This window comes from Dermacentor silvarum, chromosome 9 (genome assembly GCF_013339745.2).
Source record: "Dermacentor silvarum isolate Dsil-2018 chromosome 9, BIME_Dsil_1.4, whole genome shotgun sequence".
Classification (NCBI taxonomy): Eukaryota; Metazoa; Arthropoda; class Arachnida; order Ixodida; family Ixodidae; genus Dermacentor; species Dermacentor silvarum.
This window is the reverse complement of record NC_051162.1, coordinates 61,735,569-61,748,272: the sequence shown is the minus strand read 5'-3', so window position 1 is coordinate 61,748,272 and position 12,704 is coordinate 61,735,569. Positions and strand designations below refer to the sequence as shown.

Below are 12,704 nucleotides of genomic sequence, written 5' to 3'. Positions count from 1 at the left end.
AGTTCTGATTATGAGGCACGCCGTAGTGTGGGATCCGGAAATTTTGACCACCTGGGGGTTCTTTAACGTGCACCTAAATCTAAGTACAACGGGGTTTCCGCATTTCGCCCCCATCCGAAATGGCAGCCAGCCGTGGCCGGGAATCGATCCCGCGACCCCTCGTGCTCAGCAGCCCAACACCATAGCCACTGAGCAACCACGGCGGGTCTCTAGTTAATCTTTCAGTGTGGGTGAAAAGAGATGAACAATCTTAATCTTACATTATGCCCTGATGTGACAATGCGTGGCCAAGTTGGACAAGCATACTGGTCTTTTGAGTGAAGTATGGTCATCGCTTAGGCACATGTTTAGGCACCGGCCAGTTCGCCCTACTAAGTTTGACCACATGTGGAAGGAATACAGTACACTGCCTGTGACACATACTGGACAAATTTGATGGCATTTCTCACCGAGGCAAGCCTCCCTTGCCTGCTTTCCTTTCTCAATTTGCTTGTGGACTGCCATGTGTATCCTGCCTGCTTTATTTTTCGCGAGAATACATTTGCATAGCAGTCTACAAGTGAACTAAGAAAGGCACCCTGGCTAGGGAGACTATTAAAGATACTATTAAATTGTTTTGTGTCTGTCAGGGTGGTGTTGTCTATTTCTGATCATATGCATATTTGGTCATATGTACATGGAGCAGACTGGTCGGTGCCTCAACATGCGCCTAGGAGGCCACCATAATTTACTCAACGAACCATTATGTTTGTCCCACTTGACCATGCATTGACGGGACTGGGGCTGTGCACCGGATTTGGATTTGCTCATCTGTTTGTTCACATGCGGCAATCACTTCACAAAAAAATGTGTGCGAAATACCACATAAAAGAATGGGCCACAATCTGTTTACTAAATTCTCCGCAACCTCCAGTAATAACAAATTTGTTGCGATTAGTTTCAAGCACCTTCTTTTCATATCTTTTGCCTGACCTACAGAGCTTTAAAGCTCTGTAGGTCAGGTCAAAGCTGTAGGTCAAAGCTCTGTAATTCGAACGAATGTTCGAATTGCCATAATTCCTGAGCTTAATTTTTCTTTTCTGTTTTTCACATGCTGTGTTGCAAGAAGGACCCTTTTTAATTAAAATTGAAATAATTTTTTTTATTATTTACAAATAGAAATTCTCTACATTGTCATTCAACACAGTATAGACATCAATGTACACCCGTGAGCAAAATTGTATGGACCAGGGGTTGAACGATAAAGCCGATTTTTTTCCTCTGCCTGTGAAAGCAATTTGAAATTGAGGACGGCAGTCTAAACTTGGCATTGCAAACTTTTCAGTATACTGATCAATTCAAGTTTGTGCTTGATAATTACAAAGAAATTCAGTTTTCTTGACGACCCTGTGGTCCATATACTTTTGTTTATGGACTTACATACAGTGATTGTAGATTAGAAATTGGTGACTGCTTCGATAACTAAGAAAGCGAGCACAGTATTTATACACCATATTTCGTGAAAACAACCATTAAAAGGCTGATTGGTCCCCATGCAACAGATAGTTAAATGCGTTATCATGATTGCTCAAAGTCTCAAGCTCCACATGAGAAATTGAATACATGCATATTAAGCATAGCACATACGAACTATGGCGACCAGCAGGTGTAATATTAATTTTTTCACCCACTGAACAATAGAAGCCAGTACATCGTTCTCTTTTTCTTCCAAAAGTTTGTTTGCTATGCGTTAGGAGCTTTAGTTCATGAGTGTTCCTACTTGCTTACACTTGTTAAAATGGGAATGTGTTGTCATTACAAGATGACATTAATGTGCGACTGGGCTGCTGTCTTTTGGAGACACTTTTTTTTTTGTCACTACATACCCAGGAATTCTGGACATTGCCTGTTTACCATTCTCTGGAACTTCACGGCAATGCACAAGGATAACTGAATGGGCAAATTTTTTAGGAAATTATATTTCTAAATATCAGCTAAGTATCAACAAGTTTCAATAGACTGCGCCCAGAGGGTAGTCCTTTGTAACAACATGTATTCATGGTACTTGGTCGTAACATTGGTGGTGTGTCAAAGCAGTGTTTTGGTGAGGGATGGGCAGTGAAGTCACACGACAGGAGCAAATCGTATTGCATCCTCCTGGCAGTATTGGCTCGAAGAAGAGCCAATTTTAAAGCGTAACGCGATCTATTTCAGCTGGAGTTGGAACGGTAATTGCAGAATGAGTGACGCGGGGGGGGGGGGGGGGGCAGTCTGTTTGCAGGCGCAGGTTTTTGAGAGGCAGCAGGGAGGGAAGAGTGTATGTGCGTGGTCACGTATTGAACGTGCGTGCCTGTCTGTGTCTCCATATTTGAATTTGCGTGCACACACAAGTGCGCGTATGCGTTTGTGAGCATTCGCACGTTTCTGTATGTGTGCATTTACTTGAGCCTGCGTGCATACATTTTTTGCCTGCGTGCATGTATAGGCGTGTGCAAATATACATGGGCAAACTGGTGTCCTATCTCTGTGTGAGTGTATGCGCGTATGTGTTTGCGTGTGTACGTTTGTGTGTATGCGTGCATGCTTGTTTGTGTTATTGTCAGTGCGTGTGTGCGCGTGCATACGCGCGTGTGTGTGAATCTGTCTGCGCATGTGCGTGTGTGTTTGAAACTGTGTGTGTGCGTCTGCGTGTGTATGCGTGCGTGTATCTGTGTGTGTGTGCTTCTGCGCGTGTGTTTGTGTCTGTATGTGCCTCTGTGTGTTCGTGTCTACGCACGTGTATGTGTGCGTGTGTCTGTGTGTGTATGTGTCTGTCTTCTATTGCGATAGCAATTATATGGACACTCCAAGCGCATTTTTGCCATCGTCATCGCTGTGAGGTTCCGTTTAAAGTCCAACTACGATAAAATGGTCGCTGCGCGCCCTACGCTGTGTGTGCCAGTGAAACCGCACGAGGGTGGGCACGGGGATGAGGTGACGGAGAGGGAGGGAAAGCGGGTGTGTTCTGCTCCGTCAGCTGCTGTGCACACCGCGGCCGCGCAGGTGCCGTATCTTGAAAGCGATCTGCGATATGGGTGAAGTGCGCACCCGCGCAGGCCTAATCTTCAAAGCGATGTGCGATGGGGACAAAGTGCATGTGCCGAGTGCCGGTAGCTTCGTATGCGCTGTGCTTTTAACGTTTAGTTCGCGTTGAAGCGAGACGAGAGACAGCGCGAAGGTCAATTTTCCCGCTGCTGCTTCGCCTCGCGGGCGAAATGGCGACTTCTTTCGTTTATTTGCTGCATTTCTAAGAACCGTTAATTTGACAGTCATTCTGGCTATTCATTCGCCACTGTGACTTCTAGTGTATACCGCAGATATGTAGTCAATTTTTTCAAATACAATGGTGCCATGGCTGTAGCTCACTCCAAAAGTATACTGATGCTTCAAACCGCTGAAGAAAAAAAAAGCCTTGTCTTATAAATTTGGAAACATCTCTGGAGTTAGCATTACAAGTTTTTATGATTACTCATTGTCTAACGTTTTGTCTGTGTCCTCTGGCTGCTTATGGTTCACGGATTGTTATTCTGCTGATAAAACCAAAAGACACGGACTTTTCCGCATGCATACTTGCTGTACAAAGCTCCATACGGGCATGGAGATGAAGACAGCGATATGGCGACTGGCATGATAACCACATAACTGACACTTCATTGATGGACGTATCCGACAACAAACAGCTGTCTCTTAGAAATGTATGCTGAGGATTACTGCTGTGCTGTGAATAACAGTTGTTTACTAGGACAGAAGGTTGTTTGTGTAGTGTGTGTCATCGTCCTTGGTGTTGTATCCGACTGAAATATCTGAAACGAACTACGAAGCACCATGAAGTCAGCCTGTGAATTTCCTATATATCTACAAATTGTAGTTGTCGCTATAAGCGAGTTATCATGCACCATGGTGAAATGGTGCTTCGAGGTTCGTGCCTTCATGCGTTTGTGTCGGCCGCACATTCACGCACCTGAAGATGCTGGTCTTCTTTCAACGGGAATTGCGGGCCCTGTTTCGAAGTTACTTCGGCTCCCGTATAGACTGAATCAAGTCGAGTGCGTATCAATAGTTGTGCTATGAGCAACATTTTGTGATTATGAAGATGTGCACTGTCTGTGGTTTATCCCAACATGTAGGCTGATGAGTACCGCCATGCAAATGCAATTAAAAGCTTGTTTAACTTTTTTTCGCTGTTAAACTGTGCTTCTGACCCCAGTTCTAAGTTACTTTGAACAGTCTACTGTTTTTTTAATTGAGAATCACCCGTACCATACCTGCCAACTCTTCCGAATTTTCCGTAAAATGTACGAATTTGGAACCGATTTCATGAATGTCGGCTCAATTTTTACGGAGAAGTGGCTAAATTCGCGAAATTATTTTTTAAAATTCCTAATAAAGTGACACTTTGTGACGTTGCCTTCGTCATCAGGTCGTTTAACGACCCGATGACGGCCGGACGTCACTGGTTGTCGTTACTATCAACAATACCTGTACATAAGTGGCGCCGCCAGAGACGACGGCGATTTCGGATGGATGCGGCAGGCACAGTTTGTGTATCGGAGGCTGTGTCTTGTCTCGCCTGTCACCTTCGCAAGGCTTTTTTTCCCGAGTATGACCTGTTTTGTGGGCCTCACTTCTTTTTTTTTTTGTGCGATGTGCTGCTGCATCGGGCGCAGTGCGACTATGGTACTCCGGTGTTTCGTAGCCGTAGCGGCTGTGAAGTGTGATGGCGTGCTCGAAGCCTCGGCAGAATTCCCGCGCCCCCTCCCCCGGTCGCGAGTTTATGAATTTGAAAGTCTTGGGGTTGGCAGGTATGCCTGTACGATATATTTATGAGTTTCGACCGCTTTGTACAAAACTTGCAACTACACTAGGGTGCAACTTAATAGTTTGAACGATGAAGGTCTGGGTCCCGATGTTTCCCTCACTTTTTCTCTCTCTTGTCTCGCCGTGTATGCGAATAACGTACGACGCACTGAAAGAACTGTCCGTCTTGCTTAATTAGTGCTGTGTATTTGGTTGAGCGGTATGTTGCACCTGCCTCTGTGACACGGATATTCATCGCTTACTAGTTAGTAGCAAATTGACGTTGCCGTTTATTGTGCCTGGCTGTCACAGACCCCGGTGAACGAGGCGCAGACGCCGGATGAAATTCCAAAGCCGACTTATCAGCTTCCGAAAATAATCCCACGAAAGCAAGGACAATTAAGAGTGGGCCCTCTGGTGCGCCAGCGAACGCCGGTTGCTGTCCAAAGACCGAGTCAGAGCCCAGAGTTGTCAAAACACAACAAAATATATTCTTCACACAAGGCAGTTACACACAACTTGCACACTTAGGCTAGACACAACACAATACAAATCAGATGGGTATTAACAATCACAGAAAATAACGACAAGCACAAGAGTCCAACACGTAAAGTACAAAATAAATAGGAACACTAAGTGTCCAATCGTATTCACCGTGCTGGTTGGTCTTGGAGTCAGACGATCTCGGCGTAACTTGGGAGCAAATCTCGAAGAAGGAACTTCTTCCGGAAATGCAGACGCTCGATGAACTCGTTGACTAGCTTGCCGGGGAATCCCCTTCTTCCGCAGACGCTTGGTCTTCACGTTACATCACTTCACGGTGCGGACTCAACTCTTGAATTCCTCACTGGACTCCTGGATTCCTAACTGACAATGCTCGCACGGCGTTTATATAGCCGTCGACGGTCCTTCTCGAACATTCGATCGGAGTTGTGATTCCGTAGCACGGCCAAAGCTTGGGAAGCTTCTACTCTTTTCTCGTACCTTCGACCGCTGCTTTCGGAACATTCTCGAGGGGGGGTGATGATGACTCATGCTGTTCACGCACGCTCACGCTGTTGTTATCTCTCTCGGCTCGCCGGGTGAGAAGGAGTCTCGGCGCGCGCGTGTGCTTTCTCTCTCTCTCCGGTTAACGTCGCTTCGTCGAACCTCGTTCCAGACGTTTCGGCGCCGTTGTTAGCGTGGTTGCTTGAGGCGTATGCGCTCTCCCCCTCTGTTGAAGTTGCCGCGGGACCGGCGTGTTCTTTCGCTGGCTTGCGCGACACTCGGCGCGCGCTTTGATTACGCGCTCTTTTGTGACACTGCCCCCCACTTTAAGAATATTATGCAATAATATTCAAAGAAACACAAAAGAAGCGCGCACAAAAGTCCACTACACACGAGTCCGTAAGTCCATAAATCAGTCCACCACAATTCACACATCACTCGCGATACATCGAGTACAAACACAAGTCACACAAGTACGCTTGGACTACACAATAACACATCGCTAGTGTAACTAGTACACTTATATTATACAATAATACATCTCTCACGTAACAGTTACACTTGTACTATACAAAAATACATATCTCGCGTAACAAGGCAATCATATGAAATATAACATGAGCAAAAAAAGTATACAAAGCTACGACAGGGTAGTTTCAGAACACAAACAAACACATGATACATAAACAAACAGCACACTCATCACAACACTTTGCACCACACACTAATGGTCAATGGTTCTTAAATTTGAACTTCCTGTCCTTGGTCTTTCTATAGTAGTGTTTCGCGTGGTTATGGGTCCCGGTCGGTTTATTTTCGGAATTGGGTCTGGAAGGGAGCTGGGACGGTTTTGCCTGAGCCTTTGCTTGAGCTCGGGTGACAGCTGCCGCGGTGTTTTCGTCAGATGTTGATGGTTTTCCGTGTGGCTCTTCAATCGTCGATGTTTCGATCTTCAATTCTTCTTCCAAAGGTTTCGGATCGTCTGGGGCGCGAACTCCCTCAACGTTTCCTAGAATTAGGTCGTACAGTGGGCTGTCCATGCAGAGCGCAGTGACATTCCCACTGTAATAGGGGGTATCGACCTCAATCTTGGCTTCAGGAAGCTTCCTAGCCGTACCATCGACTAGGCAAACTAAAGTGGTTTCGCCCGTGAGCTCCTCGTCTTGTACTAAGTCCCTTCGCACGATCACTGTGCTGGTGCCGGAATCTCGTAACACCGTGATTTGTTTGTCTCCCAATTTTCCGGCAAGTACGGGCATTACCTTATCGGGAAATTCTGGGCGTTGTGTCATCACCGCATTAACGACCGGAATTCTTTTTCCGTCTCGAAGTTCTACAAAGCCGTCGTTTATGTCTTCTTCTTGATGTTTTGGTGGGGCATACACACAGGATGCTTGGGGAGTTTCCTTCACTCCGTTGCGACATGAATCGGCTTTGTGCCCCGTTCGCCCACATTTAAAACATTTAACCTCGTTGGGGCGCGTAAAGTTGGTCCGACAACTGCTAGCATGGTGGCCTAGTCGGTTACAAAGATAACACCTCGGAACAGGCTTCGGAGGGTTTCTCCTTTCATCGGATGCCGGTTTCTTTGCATCCTCTGGCTCCTCTTTTCTGATCTTGGAGAGATTGGTGCCTCCCTGTGCTTCCAAAAATTGGTCTGCCAATTCCAACATATCTTGAAGCGTTTTAGCTTTCCTTTCTTTCAGATAGAGTGACAGGCTCGGGTGGCAACTGATGAGGAACTGCTCCTTGATTAGAAGCTCTCTAAGCGCACCGTACTCCTGTGCAGTCTCTGAAAGTTCGGTCCACCTATCAAAATAGTGACTGAGCCGCGCGGCAAATTGCGTGGCAGTCTCGCCATCGGCTGGCTTTCCAGTCCTAAACTTATCTCGGAAGCCTTCTACGGTGAACCTAAATCTTTTCAGTAAAGCAGCTTTCACCCTTCCATAATTAGAGGCATCGGTTGGCGTCAGCCTACCGTACACACTAAGTGCTTCACCGCTCAAACACGTACTCAATGCAGTGGCCCATTGATCCTCTGGCCAATTCTGGCTTTTAGCAACTGTCTCAAATCTATGCAAATAGGCATCCAGATCATCTTTTCTTTCATCGAATGCCACAAGCAGTTTGCTTGGGTTCAGACGGAAGCTAGTTTCTTCCCTTTCAGTGCTATCGACTCTTGCCTGGGCGGGAGCGTCTGTACGCTGCTGCAATCGAAGTCGTTCGAGTTCTAACTCATGCTGTCTCTGTCTTTCTCTCTCAGCTATTTCAGCTTCTCTTTCCTCTTTGGCCCGTTCGGCCGCTAGCTTCTCTCTTTCTACAGATTCTTTTTCCTTCTGACTAACCCACTTCCGTAATTCCGCTCCGGAAAGACCCATCTTCTCACCAAGGGCAACTAATTTCTCGAGATCCATAATGCCCTTCAAAAATCTAGCCGCGTGCAAAAAATATCTGCCTAGATTTCAACAATCGAACTGCTCTCTGCACACAAGTTAGCAAAACGTGGTGCAACACTCAAAATCGTTTACAATAGCAATGTAAACGACCCTAGGCTCTTTCTCCCTACTATGGACACACAATTTGCACCAGAAAGGTCCTGTCGCGGACGCCAGAAATATTGTCACAGACCCCGGTGAACGAGGCGCAGACGCCGGATCAAATTCCAAAGCCGACTTATCAGCTTCCGAAAATAATCCCACGAAAGCAAGGACAATTAAGAGTGGGCCCTCTGGTGCGCCAGCGAACGCCGGTTGCTGTCCAAAGACCGAGTCAGAGCCCAGAGTTGTCAAAACACAACAAAATATATTCTTCACACAAGGCAGTTACGTACACACTTGCAAACTTAGGCTAGACACAACACAATACAAATCAGATGGGTATTAACAATCACAGAAAATAACGACAAGCACAAGAGTCCAACACGTAAAGTACAAAATAAATAGGAACACTAAGTGTCCAATCGTATTCACCGTGCTGGTTGGTCTTGGAGTCAGACGATCTCGGCGTAACTTGGGAGCAAATCTCGAAGAAGGAACTTCTTCCGGAAATGCAGACGCTCGATGAACTCGTTGACTAGCTTGCCGGGGAATCCCCTTCTTCCGCAGACGCTTGGTCTTCACGTTACATCACTTCACGGTGCGGACTCAACTCTTGAATTCCTCACTGGACTCCTGGATTCCTAACTGACAATGCTCGCACGGCGTTTATATAGCCGTCGACGGTCCTTCTCGAACATTCGATCGGAGTTGTGATTCCGTAGCACGGCCAAAGCTTGGGAAGCTTCTACTCTTTTCTCGTACCTTCGACCGCTGCTTTCGGAACATTCTCGAGGGGGGGTGATGATGACTCATGCTGTTCACGCACGCTCACGCTGTTGTTATCTCTCTCGGCTCGCCGGGTGAGAAGGAGTCTCGGCGCGCGCGTGTGCTTTCTCTCTCTCTCCGGTTAACGTCGCTTCGTCGAACCTCGTTCCAGACGTTTCGGCGCCGTTGTTAGCGTGGTTGCTTGAGGCGTATGCGCTCTCCCCCTCTGTTGAAGTTGCCGCGGGACCGGCGTGTTCTTTCGCTGGCTTGCGCGACACTCGGCGCGCGCTTTGATTACGCGCTCTTTTGTGACACTGGCAGTGTACTAAAAATTCAATTTCTTAAGCCTACACGACGCGAATACTTGCAACATTGGTAAGCACCTGGAAACTGTTTAATACATCGCTTACTTCTTTTTTTTCTCTCTCTTTCTCATTGAGTTAAATTTATCAGTGAAAAAATTATGGACGCCAGATGATTGGTCGAGGGGCTGTCGAGTCAGTTTTTTTTGTGCTGGTTAATGAAGGCACGATCTAGAGCAGCCTTCGCATCCTGGCAACAGCGCTACTGTTGTGGCGATGAGGGATGGAGTGCTCCAGTGTTTTTGTTGTCACCAACCACCCTGCTTGCAGCCTTTACGAACATCGTCGTGTTTGAAGTTATGTGGATGGGATATACAAGGTGTCCCAACTATTATGCACCACGATTTAAAAACAGCAATTTACTCAGCAATTTACTAGAAGAAAACCTAGTGCATATTGTTTTCAGTACAGTGGAGCAGCAGGCAGTAATTTTTTCGTTACTGAGATTTAATTAGGTAATTCTAATAGTTATCTAACCCGAGAAGTACTTTCCTAGTTATCAAAGAGTCAATGAGAAAATTGTAGAGCAACATAAACTCCCTGTTGCACAGTATGAGGTGCATAAAAGTGTTTTTCCGAGCTTGAAAGAATGCCGCGAATACACGCAAAGTTTCTCGAGCGGCCAGTCGCGCGGCAATTTAGGTATTTTTCGAGCGTCGTTCTGCATGGAGGTGTGAGGAGTTCTGTCGTGAGGTATTCATATACCTTGTGGAGAGGTTGCGCAAAATTATACACTGCCCTATATGGTGGTTTCGGACCGCTTTTCTTTTCTTGCCTTGTAGTTCAGCACCTGATCCAAAATTAATCTGGCTTTCGTACTGCACTGGTTTGAGTCTCTGGGGACTTGAAGAAATTGGTTGACATTGCAGTCTTCTTTTAGGCGTTGTAGGTAGCTCTACATGTTGAACTTGAAAACGGGGGTACCAGTAAATACACAAGGACGCGTACACAAGGAAAAGGCGTTGGACACGGACGGACGCTGGGCTTTCAGCTGTGCTTTATTGAAAATTACATTGCCGCACAACACCTCCGACGCATGCACATCGTCACCTCCTCTCAAGACATGTACATTGTACATGTCCAGCGTCCATCCGTGTCTAACGTCTTTTCCTTGTGTACGCATCCTTGTGTATTCGCTGGTACCCCCGTTTTCAAGTTCATCATGCACCAACTGGCCGAAGAGCTTGCGCTAATGCAGCTTTACATGTCCCTCTAATCTACAGTTAGCATGAGACTACAATTCCCTGTGTCCATTCAGAAGCGAACTGAGCTCTGGAACCACTCAGCATCAGTAAAATTTTTCTAGTATTTTCAACTGTCCCTCTGGCACCCTGAAGAGTCAACACCATAATACCTGCATCATGAACGTACATTTACATGAGGCATTCAAGTTGGAAAATAGCACAGGGACACTGGCTATGGTACTGCCTCATATTGCTTGCTTTTTACTGTGTAAGATTTGCTGTATCTAGGCACAGCGTAAGTACAGCTCTCTTGATCAAAGCAGGAGCTTCCCATGCAAATGAATTTCCATATTTTTTTTCAGAACAATGAAATTACTTCAAGCACCCAAATGGAGAAAAAAGGTCTAATCAGAGGGCTCGCATTCTTACAAGCTTGACAACAGAGCGCCACCCGGGCATTAAAAATGAGGTTGCACCAAGGAGGCATCACACACAACTTGGATGTGTGGCATGTGGCAAAAGGTACGAAACATATTTGTATGGCATCCTTCTGAAATAATGTCTACATTTATTTCAGAGAGCTGCAGTGATTTTAATGCCGGAGGCATGAGGCTGATTTTGACCTTCACTGGGTTTTATAAACAAATATACATGACAGGTGAAACTGCACTGATACTGCGGAACAAATCATTGAAAGTTCTACGTGGTACAACTATATGACACCTTAAAAAGTGTAGTTGTTTGCTTTTGCCCCGAGGGGCGTGCGTGTCCAAAATTTGGAGGACGCTTTAGTATTCAAAGATCCCTGAATGCTTGTCAGGCTTCCCGGCAGCTGCAGCTTTCTTTTTTTTTGGCACCTTCGCGGCGCTAGCGTGTTATGCTGCCGTGTAGGCGAGCGCCATCTGCATGGGTCTTTCGCAAGTAACCTACCCGAGCGCGCCGCTGTTGTTATCGTACAAATGCTGGAAAAAGGGTCTCTGTTCGAGTTTCCTCATAACAAAATTATGTTTTCCCATATATTCAAATTACAATCTCACATATCATGATTGTAGGTTGTAGTTAAGTCGTGCTTTACAATTTTTCTGACAGATTTTGCTTTGAGAAATTAAATTTTTGCTCACTAATGCCTTGCACCAAGTGGAGGGCCTGTATGGCTGGGGTGGTTGGGCGTGAATTTCTCCACCGCAGATGCCTACGCCGACGCCGGATTTTTTTGCGCCACGGGGCCCTTCATGCTATCGCATTAAAATGAATCAGCCCATTGATCTTGCTCTGGTGGCTCAGTGGTTACATTCGTCAGCAGAGCAAAATGATGCTGGTTCGAACCCCAGCTGCTGCGTTATGAAGGGGGTGGAATACAAGAGCTCTTCTGTGTCATGCTTTGGGATCACGTTAACGCTTTCGTTACAGCGTATATAGACTTCGGTCAATTTCATCAACAGTTGTTGTTCGCGTTGTTAAACATTTCCTTTGGAATTCTACTTGCAACGACATCACGCAACGTCTGAAGTGAATCTACTTGTCAGATTTGACAATTTTAGGCAGATTGGCCAGTCTGGAAAATAATACTTCGACTGGGCGTATCGTCGAAACTAGCCTGCAGTGCTCCTAGCACTTTAATAAAGAGACGGCAAAGATGCGCTTTGATTGACTCGGCGACGTAATTTTTAAATGACAGCTGCAGTGAGGGGACAGAAGCTTCTCTCGGGTTGGCGATATTCCGATCCGATGTGTCGGGTGTTTTAACGTTGTCTCAAACATAGGTAGATGCTCATGGATGCGTGTTATTTTGATAATTGTGTTGGAATAATATCATGTACAACTTTATGTTCCCCACTGTGGGTTGCTTTTATCGATCAGCGCTTCGACAGCATATGTACAAATATTGCGGGCAATCTTTCCCGCCATCGGGGCCTTTCACTCACAAGAGCGCGCATTCGATGCATAGGCGTATCTACCGGGGTGTCAGGGTATGCCATTTGTGCCCCTCCCCCCCCCCCCCCCCCGCACACACACTTTTGAAAGCGGGCACTTTCGGATACATACCGGAAATT

General features: G+C 46.3%; 1 long non-coding RNA gene across 1 annotated transcript in view; it reads left to right on the top strand.

Annotated features, from left to right (window-relative positions):
- Positions 1-11,102, top strand: part of LOC125940136 (uncharacterized) — a 48,591-nt gene extending 37,489 nt beyond the window's left edge. The window contains exon 3 of the long non-coding RNA XR_007463366.1: positions 11,013-11,102. This is a non-coding gene — a long non-coding RNA (uncharacterized LOC125940136). The remainder of the gene's footprint in view (positions 1-11,012) is intronic.
- The last annotated feature ends 1,602 nt before the right edge of the window (positions 11,103-12,704 follow it).